Here is a 19,622-nt window from a genome sequence, read left to right as displayed (position 1 = left end):
TTTTCTCATGGGTAAAGTGTCTGGTCTGCTTATTTCATAGCAGGTGAATGTGTGTTTGTGTGCAATTAATTCCTTACACAATACTGCAGAGAGCTCCAGTAACTTAAGGTCTGAAATAATCAGATAAGAGTTTCAATATCTTATTCTATGCTAGATGTGTGTCCTTTCTGTAGCCTAGGCCTGGTATATTTACAGCTGAGCCCTAGGAGAGTGAATGTATTATGCAGAAAGGTTACAACATGACCAGAAAGGAAAGTTGACTGAGTCAGGCTCAGAAAACAGCAAAGATCCCTTAGTTGCACCTGAAGGTGGAGAAGGATGGAGAGGAATATCTGTTTTCCTAACTGAGAAGGCAGACTGACTGTTCTTCACCCTGGAGAGGGAGGCAAAGATTGTCCAACTCACTCATCTCTGATGATGAGACAAGACAAAGTCATGGAACTAGAAGGTGGTGAACTGGAGGTGGTTTCTTCATGTCACAGGCTGAATTGTAACTCCATGGTTTTCATGTCTTCTGTTCCCTATAAATATATATGACAAGCAATTATTTATTCCAGGATTCAATTGTTCCTGTGATTCAAGGACAAGAAACCATACTGTTTACCCTCTGCACTGAAAATTGTAGTAAATGCTGCAAACTGCTGACAGCAGTTAGTCATGAGAAGTATCCAGTCTATTGAAGTCTTATGTTTAGATGTGACTGAGTTGAGAATTTTCTGAGTTGCTGACTTGCAGTCAAGCTTTTTACCTAATGTCATCGTGAGTGAGACAGCCCTGATCTAATTCTGTATAAGACACCCAGAAACTGAAAAGTCCATGACCCAGAAAGGGATATATGGGAAATGACCCAGAAAAAAAAAGCATCCATGTACCAAGAGAAACAATAAGGAGAGAGAATTTCCTGAACTGCCAGCGTAGCAGGATCATTGGTTCTTCATCCACAGCAGCGTGGAGTACAAGTGGGCAAACCACAGGACTTCTGCAGGCTTTGCAAACTGTGGTTCCAGAATATAATTTCAAAGAGGCAGTAAATCCTGGCACGAAGGCAGGATAGGGCTGCATTCAGTAATACACTCAGGTACCATTGACCTACTCCACACAGCTTTCAGTCTCACATTGCACCGCAGTTGCTTGGGTTTGTGATGACCTAACAATGTTTTTTCATAGCACTGATCAAATTTTTGTATCTATAGGTACCACCAATAATTGCTTGTCTTCATATAGGTGCATGCTGAGATAATCTCTGTAGTTTTTAATTCATCTGAGAGAGAGGAGGTAAAGAAGAGGACATCTGGACCAATTCTGCAAGAAAATTTATGTAATGAGTTGATTGCAGGAAGATAATAATGTGTTTATTTCAAAGCCACCTGGAAGTGAAGCACATGGTTTACCACATGTACACTGTTCATTATGTGATCTAGAGATAAAGCTAGCTGTCCAAAAATTACTGCTTTTTTTTTAAAATCAAGAATAAAGGGAAAATAAATCTCCAGTTAAATGAGAAAGTGCAGTGGGATGAATACTGGAAGCAGAAGAGGAAGCTGCCTGCACAAACTAAAAATTTTCAGTCCTTTTGAGAGTACTGTGCTAGAAAAGTTCAGTGTTACAAACTGGACTTTTGGCTAGTAGCCAAGACAGATTTACTGCATGGCCTCTCCATGCTGCCAGGCAGTAACTTATGGGCAAGCTAGTCCCTAAAGCTGTGCCTGCTGCTGGAATGATTCTGATCTTAGGTATTTTTCCTTTCTTTGAGAGCTTTGTTGACAGTTTTTCCTTGCTGTTTCACAGCAGATATTTCTACAGATTGTAGTAAGGTGCACCTAAGCTCCTCTATGATGCTCTGTGCTCTGCTGAGGTAGTAGGTAGAGAGAAGCAAGTGGCTGGGTGAAGAAGCTGGGTAGGGACTGCCGAGACAGCGGCAGCATCTCAGTGGCATGGTTACAGGTCCAGGGTGAAGCTGGCCAGTATCTTATGCAGTGCAGACAGCAGCTCAGATCTGTCTTCTATTCATGTAAGTTATTCTCTGCATCACACCTGAAACAGGATAGATTTAACACAGAAAAGAGACTTGTCAGTGATAAGATTGTTTTCCACTTAATTAGAATGCAAAATTAATTGAGCTATAATTCAGTGTGCTCTAAGCGTACTTTAGTTCTGATGAAATCATAAAACTTGCCTGAGTCTGAACATGTTACCTCAAAAAGTTAACAGGAGTACATGGCCTGCAGACATCAGTGATCCAGAAAAATATGTTGATAGAGGCCTCAAAAGACCCATATATAAAAGGCTTTTTTTAAATAATCTTTATTCAAGAAGAGACTTAGAGAAAACTAGTGACAGTCATCCACGGCCATTTACGGATGCCTCTGTAAATCCTAACAACCAAAGCTGGTTGAAAACAGTCTGTAGCACAATGCTATAGGTCTGGTACAAGGAGGCACAAGATGTGCCTGACACAAGTTTAGCACAGTACAAAATAAGTTCCATTATTTAAAACTCAGCAAATAAAAATCACAAATACCTTAATAAAACCATTTTTGTATACAAGGAATTGAACAATGACTGTGTTCATATGTCCTCTGGTAAAGTTGAGGTGAGACAAAAGTTGCCACTCTCTAAGTGACAGCTTTGCTCATAAAAGCTGTTTTCGTGCATCATCATCTGGGCAAAAAGTAAAGGACCACAGAAATGGTGGTTGAAGGGACCTCTGAAGGTGTCTAGTCCAACCTCCCACTAGGAATTACTGCTGTTGCCTACATGAGACTTGGAAACCTTCCACAATGGAGACTCTACCATTTATTTCAGTAACTTCTGCCCAGTGCTGTCATATTCACCTTAAGAAGAAATTTCACCTGAGTTTCCCAGAATACAACCTCTATCATCCTCTCTCCTTTTTTCTTACCATCTATTACTACCAAGAGTTTGCTTCCACTTGCTTTGTAACTCTCCTACAAACAACTGAAGTCTACAGTTAGACCATCTCCCCTTAGTCTATTCTGAGACACATGGAAGGACCGTGGGAACCACAATGTTTCCCCATAGATAATGTGCCCCACCCTTCTTCACTTTAGCCTTGTTCAGAGCCTTGTCTGATTTCAGGTGCTGCACCACTCTCTCTGCTAGGGCTGGTTTCTGTCAACAAATTGACTACTGAACCCTAGTTCCTAAACCTGCTAGTTCCACTAGATCCGCTTTTTTACAGTGTTTCCTAGATTAAATAATTTTTTCCTCCCATCTCTATCATAGCAAAATAAAAGTAGTAGTTTTGTGAGGTGCAGAATGAATGAACCATGGTCCCCTATGGATTTCTGTTCCTGAAAAATCGAGTTCTCACTGAAGCTTTTCATCCAGATGAGTACTTACATGTAATTTTTTCCCATGTGATCTCCCCAGAGTTTAATACATGCACAGTGCACCCTTTTCCCAAATCAGGATATTTATAGAGTCCCTCTCCTCTAACTGGTTACCTACTACTTGCAGGAACTTAATTTGCTGTGAAATTTATCAAATCTAATTGAAATAGACCAACAGGTTTCAGAGTTACTGGACAGGAGCATGAGGACACACCAAGTTTAACACATGCACAACCCATAAGAACATATGCTTTACTCCCTTAGGAAACCAGTCTCAAAAGGCTACATTTGTGCTCTTAGTGCAAGCTGGTCTGGACTTCTATAGCAGGTCCTGCTCTGGAGGGTTCTGCTCTTGATGTCCCAGAGAGGAGGGAAACAATCTGGAATATCAGAGTAATTTTAGTCCAGCAGGCACAATCCCCATCTGGTTCCTGCTGTTATATCACCCCTCTTAGAAGGAGCTGACTGTGCACATAGACTGAACTTAATCAGCTAAATGCTTAACTCTCCAGGGTGGTAAATAAGTCTCTGGAGTACAGCAGGGAGTCAGACCTGATTCTTATTCGAAGCTAGGGCTTGTATTCAGATAGGCAACATGGAAAGTACCACTTCCACTAGATCACGGATGAAGGAGAAAGGGGATAAAATCTGGAAAAGCCTGTAGTAGCTTTCCCTCTTTTCAGACTAGAGATGTTTATTCCTCTTGATGAGGAAGTGAAAGCTTTAACCTTGTGGAGACGCTTCCCATCTTGTTTTTTCCCAAGTCAGTGGAGATTATTCTGTCTTTGACCTTTTCCTATAGGGCTGTTAAATGTCCTCTTCCACAAAATCCCCTTGTGTACTGGACTCTCCCCTGAGCTTCTCTGTGTAGCCTGTCCCTTTTTGTTCATGTAATCACCCATTTCAGCACTGGGGTTGTGCCCTCCTTCACCATCACTCAATGCTTATTTCCTTAATTCAAGAGGTCAGTGCTGCTGCCACCTGCCCACAATACAGCTTTTCTAACCTGTTTCATGATCTCAAAGCTCTTCCAAAGTGTCGGTCAGGACCATTAGCCCCCAGAAGTTCAGAAGCTAGGCCAGTTTATAACAAACTGTGGGGAAACTGAAATAGTGGTAATGTGAGGTGGCACTCACACTTATGTGTAGAAGTAGTGCTTAGGGACATGGTTTAGTGGTGGACTTGGCTGTCCACCACAGCCAAGGTTTAGGTTTAGCTGTTAGGTTTATGCTGGGACTCAATGATCTCAGAGGTATTTTCCAAACTAAATGATTTTATGAATCTATGAGGCACAATGAAACACTATCCAAATATTCTTGTTGAACTATGTATAGAGAAAAAAAGGGAATCAGCCTAGAAGACATACAGTCTCTTTCTCCTCTGATGTTGAGAAGTCAGTATTTTACATTAACTTTTAGCTTCCTTCCAGGTGAATTTGAAATACTCATTCTGTATTTACTGAGGAAGGCCAGAAGAATCAATAAAGGCCTTGGCTTTCTAGAGGTGATCATCTCACCAATCATTCCTCCTCTGTTCTGTGCTAAGGGCTTAGATAAGAAGGTTTTGTTTTTGTTTTCTTTCTCCTTAACAGATAGGTCTCTTAATTAGGGTGGGGGAAAAATGACTGCAATTTTGCTGTGGCAAATTAAAACCAAAACGAGGTAGTAAAGAGCAGGATCTGGAGGGGAGGGGGGACAAGCAGAGACAGCTATTGATTTGGAAATGATGGAGTAGCCAAAAGAGAGCACACAGTCTGGAAAGGAGGCTCATCTTTCAAACCACTGTTCTTGCTTAAAACAATCAATCTAGGCAGAGGTGTTGGTTGATGCTAAACCTTTGGAGTTAGATTTGTTTCCAGACAGAATTTAAATTTTGGAAAGACTTGCTGGTTCATAATGGGATAACTTCTTACACAAATTTTGATATTATGGAGCTCGGAATCATGGAATGGAGCTGAAAAAAAGTAAACCTGAGTGGAGCATCAAGACATTTTTAGCAGCAGTGTTAACAAAAAAATGTTTGGAAATAGTTTCTTCCACGGACAAAGTGTCATTGCTCACCATGGCCTGAGCAGGAAGAGAAATGGAAAAAACCATACACTGAATATGAGACAAGCACCAAAATGTAACACAACCTCACTACCAGGTGTTGAGTAGCACGTCCCATCTTTTCTAGAACAGAGAGAATTTATTTGGCATCATCTATCTGGTCCCAGTGGCTGAGACTAAGCTTAGGTACAGCTTTGTGCCACTCCAGTCAGCACACTTTCATTTTCACTGGCCTTTTCCCCCTTGGCTTTTCAGACAACATTCCTCTAGGGTTAGAGTCAGATGTTAGCCTGATCTTTTGTCAAATGTAACCAGCACCTGGAAAGGCTGGCAGAGAACTGCACTAATCTTGTGATGACTGGTTTGAGTTTGTCAGCTTGTTCTCATTGCTATGATGAAACCTGACTTGGCAGAACTGCTGATTGTCAGGTGTCTATGACAGGTCAGGAAGATTTTAGCCACACTACTGCAAATAATCTGCAGCCATTCTAAACCCTGCTTCACACAAGCCTCTTTTCAGTCCACATAGCTGAAACACACCACAGGCCCTTTTAAAGCAAGGCTTTTTTCCACCTTGTAGGAGAGCTGTCTTCTATTCTTCACAATGGCATTGCTCCATCAAATCCTCATCACAAGGGTGGTGAACAATTGGCATCTCTTTTGCTTTTGGCATAGCATGTACCTTAGCATATCTTCTAGGAGGATCTGCTCCACGATCTTCCCAGGCATAAAAGTGAGGCTCACCAGTTCTCTAGTCCCCAGTCCTGACCTGTCAAGTATGACTGTAGGGATATGATTGCCTCCAAGCCCTTCTGGCCCAGCACTCTAATTATGCTCCAGGAGAGATCTGAGTTTGGCATGCTGTTTTGATGGTTCAGCATTTACCTGAGCTGAAAGTGGAACAAGTTTGCAGACAGGTCTTGGCTTGCATAGGAGTCTTAAGCACTGAATCAAGTCTTGCATAGTCTTATTACTACCACTGTCAAATTCACTAGCCCTTCTTCCCTTCTCGAACGAAGGATGCCAGGTGAGTAAGCATAAAGAAGTGAAGTATGCTCTTTTTGTCCCCGTGGCGTACTCAACCCCACCTGCAGCTGCAAGCATCACTGCACACCATTCTGGAACAGCAGAGGGGCTCAGTGCTGAAGGCTGCAATCCTTAATTCCACAGATTTTTAATACTTCCTTTCCCTGAATTTCACATCAGAAATGCTTTTTTTTTCATGTGGTATGAAACCTACTGAGAAGCCATGGGTCCCTTCTGGAGAGTGACTGTGCAAGTACTCTGTGTTTGATTCCATGAATATTGTTTTCTGCAGCAGAAAAGTGTAAGAGAAAGAAGCATTAGTCACATACATGCTTAATTGAGATCTAATAGCCAAGGTCAGTGCTCAGCCCAGAATAGATAGCAGAAGCCTCCTGTGATATATTTTTGTGATGAGAGGTTCATAGCACACAGACTGATCTATTATTGGGTTTCACTAAGAAAAATTTAGCTATCTCCTGGAATATGCTCAAATCTATTTTGCATCAGTTCCTTGCTTTTTCATTTAAAAATATCTTTCCAATGAGACCTCATGACCATGCAAATTAGCAAGTCTGTGCTGTGTGGAAAGATTGCTGCACCTCCACTGAAGTGCAGCTATTTGTTCTTTTGCCAACCCTCTGCAAGATGACAATACCTGTTTGTCAGTGTCTAGAATGCTTTTCTGTGATTGAAACAAAAACTCTTACAGGGAAAAGATGAGTACTCAAGGGAAGATGCTGCGATGGGCACAGCAGTGAGGAGAAGCACTGGACCTTTGCCTTGAGCTGTGTTCTGCATGTCTGCAAAATACCAGTGCAGCAGAAGTGACATGATGACCTACTTGCTGGTCTACAGCACCTCCCTGGTTTCCTGTGGTACTTCAGCCTACAGGACCAGTGTGACCATCCACTTGGTTTCTTCTTTCCACCTTTTGCATATGGCTCTGTGCAGGATGCATCAGCATTCCTCCCCAAACCAAGCATCTCCAAACATTTTTAGTCCACAAAGCCTTTCCTCCTTCAAGTTTTCCCCACAGACCACAAAGTAACCATCTCCCCAAACCTCTAACTGAGAACACAGGATAGACACCGTTTATAATAGCCTCACAGACCACTGAGAACTAGAGAACTGATGAAAGAAATAACGCTTCTGAAGATAAAAGGAGTTAAGGTCTCCGAAGATGAAATATAGAAGTCTCTGAGGAACACACCTTAGCACCTGTAGTACCTGAAAGATGGAGCTGTACTTTCCTTGCCAGGAAAACAGCATAGGACATGATTTGATCCAACTGAATAAGAACAGAGAACATGTTCCATGTGGGCACTAAAAGCAAGTGTGAATACACTAGGTGGAAAAAAGCTTTATGTTCTGGTGCACATTTGTCTTCTGTCTGTCCTTGGAGTCTTGCAGTACCTATTGCTGGTGAGCTCCAAGCTCCTGGTGGCACCAGGACTGGAGCTCTTCACTGTGATGCTCCCTGGAGCACCTCTTGCAGCACGGGTGCGATGTCCTCCAACACACAGGTCTCTGCACACATGCACTTTGTGCCTAAGGGCTGGCAGCTGGCTCAGACCTCGCTGCTCCTGAGGTCACTAAGTGGATGCACAGTGCCAGAACCATACTGTGTCACAGTAATTCGAACCACACCCCTTCTGTCTTTGCACTGCAGTAGTGACCAGTGTAGGAGGTACCCAGACAGTGGCCCCCTTCTACTGGAAGATGGAGTGTGCAGAAACCACCCCATATCCCAGTGTTTACCACTCTCCCACTCTGGAGACAGGGCAGCATGGTCCTCACCCTTTCTGAAAAGTGGGGGAGAGAGAATTTGGGGGTTTTAGAGCAATGCACAAACATTATTGCCTGGAAGTCTGGCATCTGTCAGGGAGAGGAGTGCGGTCTCCATGGTAATTCTTCGCCTCATTTAACTGCAAAGTGACCCCGTGTGGTTCTTTGTAGCCACTCCCAGCACAGCAACCCCCTGCCCGCGGCCCACAGCTACACTACACATCCCCTGCTGGGCCACACCGCTGCCGTAGATGATACACAACATGGATGTGCTGAGCAATTCACACTCCTTCAGCTCTCTCCCCCTCACATCACCTATGCCTCTGGATAACCACCCAGTCCCTGCTCCTACAACTATAGGTCCCTCTATTGCACAGGCATAAGATGCTTTGGGAGCACAAGATCAACACATGCTCAGCCAGGCACCAAAAGATGCACCCACCGTGTCTCCCCCAGCCTTGCCACCACACCTGCCTCCAGCTCTTGTACAGTTTATTCTTAGATGCATTTTGTTTTCATGCTGTGGCATGAACAAGGAATAAATTCATCTTTGTCCTATTCATTTTCCTCTGTTTCTGTCTCTGACCAAAAAAAGAAATGTCCCTGAAAAGCAGGTTTATAAAGAGAAACCTGGGTGCCTCTCTGCAGAGCCAGCTCATGGGAAGCTGGTGATCAGGTCACTTGGTGCTCCTGACTGGACCCTGCTGCTCACAATTCTTGGCAGGTAAATCATCTCAGGAATGATAGGAAATCATCTCAGTACTGTTTCTCCTCAAAGCACCCTGTGGGTCCCTGCAGGATCTCCAGGAGGCAAGGAGAAACTCCTCAGCCATATATACATGACAGTTTCAGCTAACAGGGTCCGTGGGAGTCAGCAGGCAGGGACTTAGTGAAGCCTCAAGTTCCCATATTGCATGGTGTAAGTGTCCCTTTTTACCTTGTGCAGTGGTGAGTTTTAACAAGCATGTAGCAAAGGCACGCAGCCAGGGATGGCCCATCACTGACAGTAACAGTCACCTGAGTCTGACAGGGTTGCTAACAACCAAGACCCACTTGTTGCTGCTTCACAGCTTATGTGCTCTATGCATGTGGCCTATAAAATGCTATTCGAAGTTCTTCAGGCAAAACATGTCCTTTAGAGAGCTAGCAGGGTTGCCTGCCCATACGCTTTTGTACCTTCATTCCTCTTCATAAATCTTTCAAGCTTGCTGACTTCAGCTTGCTTTCTCCCGAGGTCCCCTGCCCTTCCTAAAAGCACCTCAATGTCACCATCCTCAAGCCTGAATGCCCTAATCTGAGTATGATCCAGCTAACACAACCAGACATCTGTAGATGTGTGAGGAGAAAACTGAAATGAGATTTCCCCACCTGACTGCCCATCATTTCTGAACAAGGCATCTCCAGTTCTCTCAGGACTGGTCAGGGTTGCACATCTCATCCTCCCCTATCTCCAGGAAGTGACAATTCACTTTCCCACCCTTGCTCCCCTCTCACCCCATCCCCATCACTGCTACCTGCACACTTGGCTGTGGCTGAGCTCACATGCCTCCGAAGGCGCTGGCCCTGCTTTTAGCCCTGCAGAGGAGGTGGGACACAGGCAGATCCACGGTGCTTGCAGAGCCCACAGCCAACACAGCTGGGGCTGCTTCAGCCCAGAGAAAGCCCCTAATGCCTGAGCACACACTTCCCTCTTATGGCCATGCCTGATACAGCAACCACGCAGGCCTGCAGCATCTTCACCGGAGATGTGATTTTCCAATGAATATTTATGAATTTCCTATAAATTATACCTACGAAACATTTCCCGTAGTTTCCTCTTACACTTGTTGGATACAGACATGTCTCCCCTGCACTCGAGACTCAAACACAGCATGAGCTTTGCATCCCTGTCTGGCTGCTGCTGATCAACACACTGCACAGTGTGAGTGGGAAAGACACGAGTGCTCAGTCCTGCCTGCAGCATCACACTGTCTCTCTGATGGAAGCCCGAGTATCAATCCCTGGTCTCAGGGTAGATTTCCCCTCTTGGTAGTGCACAGCCTCTAACATTTTTCATCTCCTCTAGTTAAGTTTTACGTCCTTTGACTTTGGAGGGAAGGTTTTTAACTACCTAGTTATGGGCAGTTAAAGACTCTTCAATTTCTCCCTTGCCCCATTTCACTGTATGGCAAAGTCTCTCTCTCTTCTATCTATAATAATATCCTTGCCAAAAGAAGAGAAAGCAGCCTTCTGTTTTCCTGTACTGACCTTCTTCTCTGGACTGAACTTCAAGTTCTTTCTGAGCTCCCATCACCCCTTATACCAGATTTTGTAATTCAAAAGCAGTTTGCTGCACAGATGGGGTAGTTTCCCCTTATGTCTAATCCATCGCCACCTTCCTCCAGCCACCAAACCACTTCAGTTCACAGACCTGAAGAAAATTTTCCGTGGGATAATTTTCTGCTGGATGAATTGAACTGACTCACTCTGCAAGTACAAAGTTAAGCACTTAAAAAAAAAAAAAAAAAAAGCTCCTTTAGCCATGTCTTTTGCCATCTTGTCTATCTTCTTCCTTCATTCATTTTTTTCTAAAGAGATGTAGGAAAATAAGAACCTGAAAAACTGTGCTTGGTATTTGAAAGGTAGCAAATTGCTCCTTCCTTCCTCTCCAACCCTTCCTTCCTCTCCAAGCTAAGGTTTGGTCACTGCTCAGGTGCTAGAGCACCGTCCTCACTGTCTCTCTTCTCTACAGTATGCTGTCCTCTCATGTGCCATCTTTGTAATAGCATCAGTACAGGATGAAATGAAAGCTATCAACAAAGACATTTTCCAGGGGACACCATTTTTAGTTCTGTTCTTCTCACAGGAAGAGGTGAATAAAGAGGAACCTGTCCAGTCTCCTGCAGTACTAACAGCACTGTCAGAAGCAGCAGCAGCAGTTATGTTGCCCTTGAAGTCAGCCATAGCAGCTTGATCATGGTCTGCTGGGCTCTGGGCCATTAACCAGAGTTTTTCAGAGTGCTCCACAGCCACTGATAAAGTGAGACCATACCTGTCTGCTCTGAGCCTGTTTGCCAGGGTTCTGATGGGAAGAGGGTAACCTCCATAATGCCAATAGATAGTTCCAGATCCTCAAAAGTATTTAAGCACCTAGAAAGAAGTTAGAAATTAAAATACTATGGGCCTTGAGGTCCTAATGAGGATGTAGTTATATTGGTATTCAATGTTTTTGCTGATACAGCTGATGGTGCTCGGTAAAGTTCTGCTCAAAAAAGAGCCTCATTCTGCTGACATAAGCTGCCTGCACACAAGGAGGGCTTCACTGCTACAGCTCTGCTGCTACAGCGATATCACATGCATTTACATGTAAATTAGGGCTTTGTTTATACCGCACAGATGCAGCCTTTCACTTCATCCTGGATGGGGAAGGGGGGCAGGGACAGTAATGGTCTCACTACTCTCATTTTATGGACTAAGAAAGCAAGGCACAAACAAAATGAACTCACTAGTTCAATATCACCCAACATGGGTGTCAAAAAAGGCAGAGCTCCTGATCATAGTTTACAACCATGGGACTGTTTTTTACTGTAGAGAGGGGGAGACGAGTCATCACTTGGCTCATAGGAGCCTCATCATTATGTGAGGTCAAACTCCCGATGTGTTTGAGATGGAGGCGTTAGGAATGAATACACCAAGGAACCCTGAACACAGGGCACAGAGGCCTGTTCAGATGCACCGTCAGAAACTAACTGAACCCAAGACCTAATGTTTCTTCTGCACTGCTCCCCACTCACCACCATGAGTGGCAACAGGCATGGGTGACAATGAATGTCCATGGAGGATGGACATGAAAGCTGAAGCAGCACGGGTGATTAAATACACACCACAGGAACCAAATATGAGATCAGAAGCGACAGAGATTACCTTGCTTCCAACTACTGCTGCCCAAGTAAATGCGCACTGACTGCACCTCCATTCTGCCAGTACTTCTGTATCTTGACACCAGACCCTGTTAGGCCATATTTCCATTTACAAAAGCCAACATAAGCCAAGAATGATGAAATAACTGATCACATCTCAGTCATTCATTCCCAAACATGCCTCTGCATTCCCAAACGCTGCTGTACTAAACCATGTATCTGACATGGATACAAGGTGAATTGCATTATAGGACCAAACTAATCATTTTTTTCTGGCAAGGTTAACTTGTATCAGCTTCTCTCAGTGGCAAGTACAAGGTTCCTGAGCTACAGCCTTTGTTGGTCCAACAGTGCCAGTAAACAACCTAGAAAGACACAAAAACCACACAGTTCCACTGTGATGGTATAAACAAAGGCCCAAAATTCAGGCTCCAGAAGAAGCAAGTCATGTCATGTGAAAAGGGGAGATTTCCTCAACCCTTAGTGTGGGGAGATTTACTTGACCCATAGTGTTTGATTTGTCTGTCAACACCCCAGGAAAGTCGAGATCCTTGTGCCTGACCAGTGTGTCAGAGTCCTGTTAGGACAACCCTTCACTGAGCAGTCTTGCTGGATCGGAGCGTGGTTCCACTGACTTAGAGAGGGACACGCATCAGCAGCATAAGGGAGATCCCTCAGTGGGTCTTCCTCTTTGTTTCAGTACACTACCTGCTGCTGGTGACTTCTAGTGCCCATGAAGGACGCTCACTAACAGTTTATGGAACAACACTCTTTATTAATATAAAATTGTGACACCTTAAGGTTTGATGGGTGCTGGTGATAGTATCTGACTGCAAAAACATATTCAAAGCAGTGCACAGAAAAGCTCTAATCCCCATTAAAATATTCAGCTTGCATAGAGTTTGATTCTTACCCAGTAGGCATTCTCCACAGTGGAGAAGGCAAGTTCAGCCTGTTGACTGATCCCAGCAGTTATGATGGAGTCCTCCCTAACTTTTTCCCCACTCTCAACTTACTTTTATACTACTACTCTACACTTAGGTGGAGCTTGAGTGACTCCAGCCATACATACCACTGTTACTGATTGGTGTAAAATTCTCTCACTTTGTTTTTAAAGATACAGTCAAGAATACAGAGCACATGCCCAGTGAAGGGTGGTCGTACCTTGGGGGCAGGTAACTTTGGGGTGGAGGTGTGTGTTAATATTACAATTAGGCTATAATGACCCAAGTTCATCCAAGGGGAATGATTTCACCACAGCTGTTGGCTCAGCAGCAAGACATCTCCTGTCTCCCTTGGCTGAGAGGTGTTATGCAGTTTCTCAGTTGCAAAGTGCCATCGAGTTCCCCTCCCTGCGAGGATTTCAACAGAGCCCACATGAGGTGACTCCACTCCACCCTCTGTTCCATCCCCCTTAGCAGGTGCTATGGTTGCAGACTGTGGGTGTGGGGAACCATTGTGGAGTAGGTGTTGAGCATGCCAACCGCATTCTGTCCAGGGAGCAGCAACTGTGTTTCACTCTATAATTTCCATACCGTTACAACCTCTGTTAGGCTGCGAATATAACCTCTCCATTTCCTCTGGTATTACCCCCAGTCATCTTTCTACAGCTGAGTGAAATGCAGTGAAAGTGGATGGATGTTACTGCTGGCCTTAAGTTGGCTGTAAGATACAGTCTAGTTCTGTTGCAGAGAAACAGACATCTGTATTCCAAAACACTGCCCAAGTCACTGCCCAAAGGAGGGCCAAATATCCAGAAAATTGAACTGAGGAGGGTGGGATGGGAACAGATACGAGTTTCTCAGTGCAGTTTTGTACTGCACTTAGAAGTCTTGGGGACAGGGGACATAAGTAAAAGCAGATAAAGCATAGGAGGCTCCGAACAAAGCTAGGACAATCTTGGTAGTCAGCCCTGACTAAAACCTAGAGAAAAACAGCTCTTTGTTATGGTCTGAAAAAAGGTGTGGTGGTGCATGCCCCCTTCCTCCCCACCTCTGGGTGCACTATCATCTGAGAAATGCTTGTTAGGCCTCAGCCTTGACCAACAGCACCTGGGCTCAGCTCCTCTTGAGCTTATCAGAAACACTGTCTGCTTCCAGGAACTCATGCTGTCTAATGAGCTCCTGCTTTTTAACAAACAGCCTTGGAAACTTACTTTTCTTGCCTGAATAACAACCCAAGTGGAACTTTTCTTTGAAAGTTTGATAGCAAAACCAACCAGAATTGCAGCCAGGATGGAAAATTACTATGGCTAAAGTCAACTCCCTTGTGACCCTATGAAGAGCAGTCCTAAGTGAGACCCTCTGAGCTCTCCAGGACTGCAGTGGGCTGTGACCAGCAATCTCCCTCTGAGTGGGGTCTCTCAGAGCTCACAAACTTTCAAGTCTGCAATACTTGGATGACTGCTGCCGATCGCCAACAAAGGAGCTGATATCTCCACTCCTTGAAGCTCAACCCTTTGCCCATTGAAAAGATGCAAAGGCATCCAACATGAGTATTTCACTGAATTAGAGGGGAATTTTTCACAGGCACATGTACATATTCCTTTAGGTCTCTGTGCGTGCAAGTGTGAATATGCAACAGCAAATGTACTATGAAGGTTGTTTTCCTACATTCTTAAGTACTTTAGATTAATAAGTAAGTTAGGCATGTGAGTCATTGTGCTATAGCAAATTCTATAGAATTTTTTGTTAAATTGATTAAATTATCAGTTCAGTGCTGTTAAGTTTAAAGCTTTGGTCAAACCTGAGGCAAGTTTGGTACGGGTGTCCACTCTAAACCTTATGACTCAACAGGAGGGTCTCTCTTATTTGTTTTTATTCTTACCCTTTTCCCATCTCCAGCCTCCATGCAGATAATTTTTTGTTGGTTTAGACTGACTGATTTTTACATCTTGGTCTGATTTTTCTCTGTGTGCTTTAACCACCTAGTTAGTAGTAGAGTGAAGCTTGCCAATGAACTTTGTTGTGCTTTCACTTTAATATTAAACCTGCTTTTGCTGATACTTTTCCCAGTGATTCTTTGAGAAACCTAAAACACACTTTTGTGACAGAAGGCTGGAGCCATGAGCAAGGAAATAGTGCCCTGCTGTTTGATTTCCTTACACCATTAGAAATATAACATTATACGTATTTCGTAAATAATAAAAAAGGTAAATACAGTTATCCGCTTCTCTCCTAATGAAGGATTAAACTTTTGCCACTTATATGTATGTATTAAAAGGAATAACAACTACAGGGGGTTAAATGAGTCTGTCATTTATCCCCTTTGCCACACTGGAATCCCTCACATACCCTGTTCTGCTGGCTAACACCCTGATCCTAACAGATATCATCCCCTCTGTTTTCTTGTGGCTCATCAGACCCATGCTCATACACATTCTTCAGTCCCTGGTGTATCTTCTCTGATATCTTGCACCTCTGATCATAAACCTCCTATCCTGACTCCTTCCCCATTTCACAACAAAAACATTATGCAAGTCTCGTTGGCTAGCCTGGCTTCTCCAGGCAAACAGACTGAACAGCAAACAGTTCACTGTGTTTAGAAATTCTGGTCCAAGTCAGTGCCCAAATACAGGTTCAGTCAAGGCTGCATTGTAAAAAAGAGGAGAAAGTAGTCTGAACAGTCCTTTTAGTATTACATAGCTTTAAAGGCTAAAATATTTCCAGAATAGTGTTATTTTCCAAGCCAGTGAAACAGAAGCTGTAGTGAGCCTAGAACTGTAGCATCCACAGCAGAAGGTGTTAAGAACAGGGAGGGTCTCTCCTGGAGCAGAAACACGATTCTCAGCACAGTTAAATTTGAACCAACCAACTCCATTGTTTAGAAATATGTACCTGCCTACTCTTGCCTCCACCAGAAGGAAGCAATCTGCTGTGGGCATTGATGGCTTACCTTTACTTAGAAAGATATGCTGAGGACAAATGATGGTCATTCCTACACCAGGCTAGCCAACCTTCCAAGCACTGCCTCTCCATCTGTCCATGAAGTTTAGCTAGGGACTTACCAAGTTTTCCTGAGCATCCTCATAACTATCTGCTTTCTTCAAGGCTGTGAGGTCCCCAAAGAGATTTCCACACTTATGCTAATTCTTCACCTATGCTACAGGCTGCTCTGAGAGGGTACAGTCTACATTCTTCAGGTGCATTCTGCCATTCAGACCCAAGCTTAAAACCAAGGTTCCCTGCTGCCCTGGAGGCATTTTGCAGCACAGTCCCTGTGCCTTCAGTGCTAGGCTGCTGTAACCATGACAGAAACACAGGACACAGTAACACCTCACAGCACTGCATTGTCCTGGTCATACTGCAGCCTTTTCAGCTACACCTTCAGCATTTTCTGCTAACTTCAGCCTGCACCTGGAGACTGTAGAAGAGGAGGAAAGACACCTGAAGAATGTAGACTGTTCCCTCTCAGAGTAGACTGTCTGCTATTATCTGCCTTGAATGCAATTGCTGAGCCACTGCTTTTTCTGCCTCTGAATTGCAAATATAGAAGTCAAAGGCTTAGGTTTATTTCTGACTACAGCTGCCTTGTGACCTTCCATCAAGACTCTCTGCATACCTTGCATCATTCAGACGCCCAGTTTTGTGTTAGTTTTCAGTTCTCCCTTTTCTCAAAGGAAATTCTTCCCCTCAGTCACAGCTCTGATGAGTTCTGATGATCTCTTAGCAGTGCAGAAGGCCCTTGTTCTCTGTTTGGGACATTGGAGCGGAAAATTTTCTGCTGCTTTGTCCCAGTGGCTACCCAATTGCTCCTTCCTGAACTTGCCCTTCTGCCATCTCCAAAGTTCAAAACTCTCCTCTCTGATCCCCAAACCTACAGATGGTTAGAACAGTACTCATAGACTCAGACCAGTGATGTAAGCTTTCTGTTGACATGAGCCTGCTATGCAACAATCCCTGCCTGTCTTGACTTGTTACTTATGGTCTACTCTTCCTTTTGACTCATTAATTTTTTGATACAGTCCTTTGCTTTGTTCAGTTGGCAGAGTAAGGCACTTTGCTCTGCCAGTTCATTGGAATAGTATCCATGAAAACTTAAATGTAACTTAAAACTGGAATTTGCTCTTCAGATTTTGTTTGGCTTCTCTATTTTGCAAATGCCGAGTCCAGAGGCACAAGCTGCAGCCACCTGTGTACACAGGTGTCTTGTGCAGTGCACAGAGCCATATCAGAGTTGCCCCCAGGTGTGATTCCAGGAGCTCTGTGGGATGTGTTCAGTGCTGCCTGTGGCAGTAGCTGTGCCCTGGGATGGCATCCTCATGCTGGGACTTGTCTCCGTGGATATCCTGGACTCTTCTGTCATTGCAACCCCAGTGTGGGCATGGCCTTCCGTGTCCCCAGCACTGTGCTGGAAGGGACCAGATGCTCCTCAAACCCCAGGTTATGCTGGCCCCATGCTCAGGGCAGGGTGAGGTCCCTCTGTGCAGGGGAGCACTGCAGCTGCTGTGTGAGACTGTACAGTCCTGCATAAGGTAAACAGTAGCTCCCTTAATGTTATTTACATTTCCTAAACCAAAACTGAAACCATCACATTCTAAGGGTTCATGTTAGCTGGGTTCAAGGACAGATGAAGTGACCAGTCTGCAGGTACCTACATGTGAAAAGGGTTTATGCTTTAATAGATAACACAGCAGTGAGATCCAGTGCCTGTCAGGCAAAGCAGCTTATCCTCTCCAGAAGTAAGGCATTAGCAGGTGAAACTCCTCCCTGTGCAGGTGGGCAGGGAGTAGAGGATGCTGCCCTACATATGCCCTGTGAGTGTAGACAGGTGGACCATCTGCACCTCATGGCAAAAACTAGTCAGTATAATTTAACCTGTTCTGTTCAAAGGGAGAGGAGAGAGGACGAAAATGCTTATAGCCAACTATGGCAACAGTGGAAAAAATCCTTCAAAAAGTTCTGCAGTATGTGGTCCCCTAATACACTTCTCTCTTTCTTGCTCATTTTTTTTCATATTTATTAGTTTCTTCATAGATAACTTCAACTCTGCAAAAGCCCTCCACTGCTCATCCAGAAATAAATCTGCCATGTCTCTTCCCCACCAGTGCTCCTCCCTGAACCTACACTGACAGTCCACTGGCGCAAGCACTCAAGTGCTAAACAGGAGTGTTTGCTGCTTTGATCCCAAGGTCCTTCCTAGTAACACCAGTGTCCCCCATGGCCCCAACCTGCAACACAAAAGATGGGACATGGCCCAGCCCCTCTCTTACTGCATATCAAAACCAGGCGAAAAAAGCTTACTGCTGAGGCAAGTCCATACCTGCTTCAGTGGCAGTTCAGATATGGGAGTGGCCACAGACAGCAAGAAAAGGAACAAGGTCAAACACCCAGCTTGCACTTGTTACTCTGAGACTGTGTTTGTACCCCGCATTACAAAAAGCCCTCTTATCCAAAGGTGACGTGGAGACTGGGCATGCACTGCTGCCTACAAATAGGCTGAAACCAGGCCTTCCTGAGGGAAGAAAAATGACTGCCTTTCACAGAAGCTAATTCGCTTGTTAGGTACTGCATGTTCATATCAAATTTGCAATAAGATCCGTGACAAAGGCTCCAAGATGTGACTATAATATATAAAAATAACTATCAATAGCAGCAAATCAGAGAGAAAAGGATGAGACCGTTCTCTTGAATTCATCTACTTGAACCTGATAACTCTTCATTTTGTTTTTTCCCTGTTGCTAAGTGCTAAGAAAAACCACAGCCCTTCCTTCTAAATTACACCAGAGATATCAAAGGTCACACTCTTCCATCTCTTCAGTGTGTGATTAAACATGTCAGGCTGTTTTCTTTCTGCCAGTTAACACTCCTGCAGCTCCCCACTCCCTCACCAGGATGCATACAGGTGTTTAATAGCGCACAAATACAGACGCTTTGTGTTTTCCTTCTGGCCTTGTCTGCATGATGTTTGGTAACCCAAACTGTACTGAGGTTGGTAACACCTGTCCCCGAACTAAATAAGGAATTTAATTTACCTGGTCTTTAAAAGAAGTACATCTTTCCAAACCCTGTCAGGAAACACGTTTGTACATAAACCTAATATGGTTTTTAAACAGAGCCGTGGGCAGAGCGAACAGCCAGCCAGCTCCAGCTGTCGGGGGCGATACAGCCCAGCAGGGCGGCCAGGCTCACACCAGTCCTCCGCCCAAGTGTACATCCTGTTGGGTTAAGCTCTGCCCGAGGCTTGTCTGCAGGGTTCCCTGCAAGGGCCTTCGATGTCCTCGCGGACTCCGGCCGGGATACATCTCCCGAGTGCTGGCAAGGGCATTACAGTAACTACGTCTGATCTCCTTTCCGGAGCTCTCACCCGGGGCTCTCCGTCGGCTCCGACGGATGATCTCATCAGGACACAGCCCGAGTGTCTCGGGACAGCCCTCCAGGTGTCGGAGGAACCGCTTCATCAGCTCCCTCAACACGAAGCAGCGAAGGGCTCCCCGCTGCCTCACCCCGCCCCGGCCTTCTCCCTGCTCTAGCCACCGGCGTGCCCGAGGCAGGGGCGGCGGGTTCCCGGCG

General features: G+C 44.7%; 1 long non-coding RNA gene across 1 annotated transcript; it reads right to left on the bottom strand.

Moving 5' to 3' along the window:
* Window positions 1-1,330: 1,330 nt before the first annotated feature.
* Window positions 1,331-19,613, bottom strand: LOC108448567. The gene is made up of 2 exons (XR_001864503.1): window positions 19,417-19,613; window positions 1,331-2,034 (listed from the first exon to the last, which is right to left on the bottom strand). It is a non-coding gene; the product is annotated as an uncharacterized LOC108448567 (long non-coding RNA).
* Window positions 19,614-19,622: the final 9 nt, after the last annotated feature.

Source organism: Corvus brachyrhynchos, unplaced genomic scaffold (assembly GCF_000691975.1).
Source record: "Corvus brachyrhynchos isolate BGI_N302 unplaced genomic scaffold, ASM69197v1 scaffold115, whole genome shotgun sequence".
Lineage (NCBI taxonomy): Eukaryota > Metazoa > Chordata > Aves > Passeriformes > Corvidae > Corvus > Corvus brachyrhynchos.
Note: the sequence above shows the minus strand (reverse complement) of the source record. Positions and strands in the feature narration are given on the sequence as shown.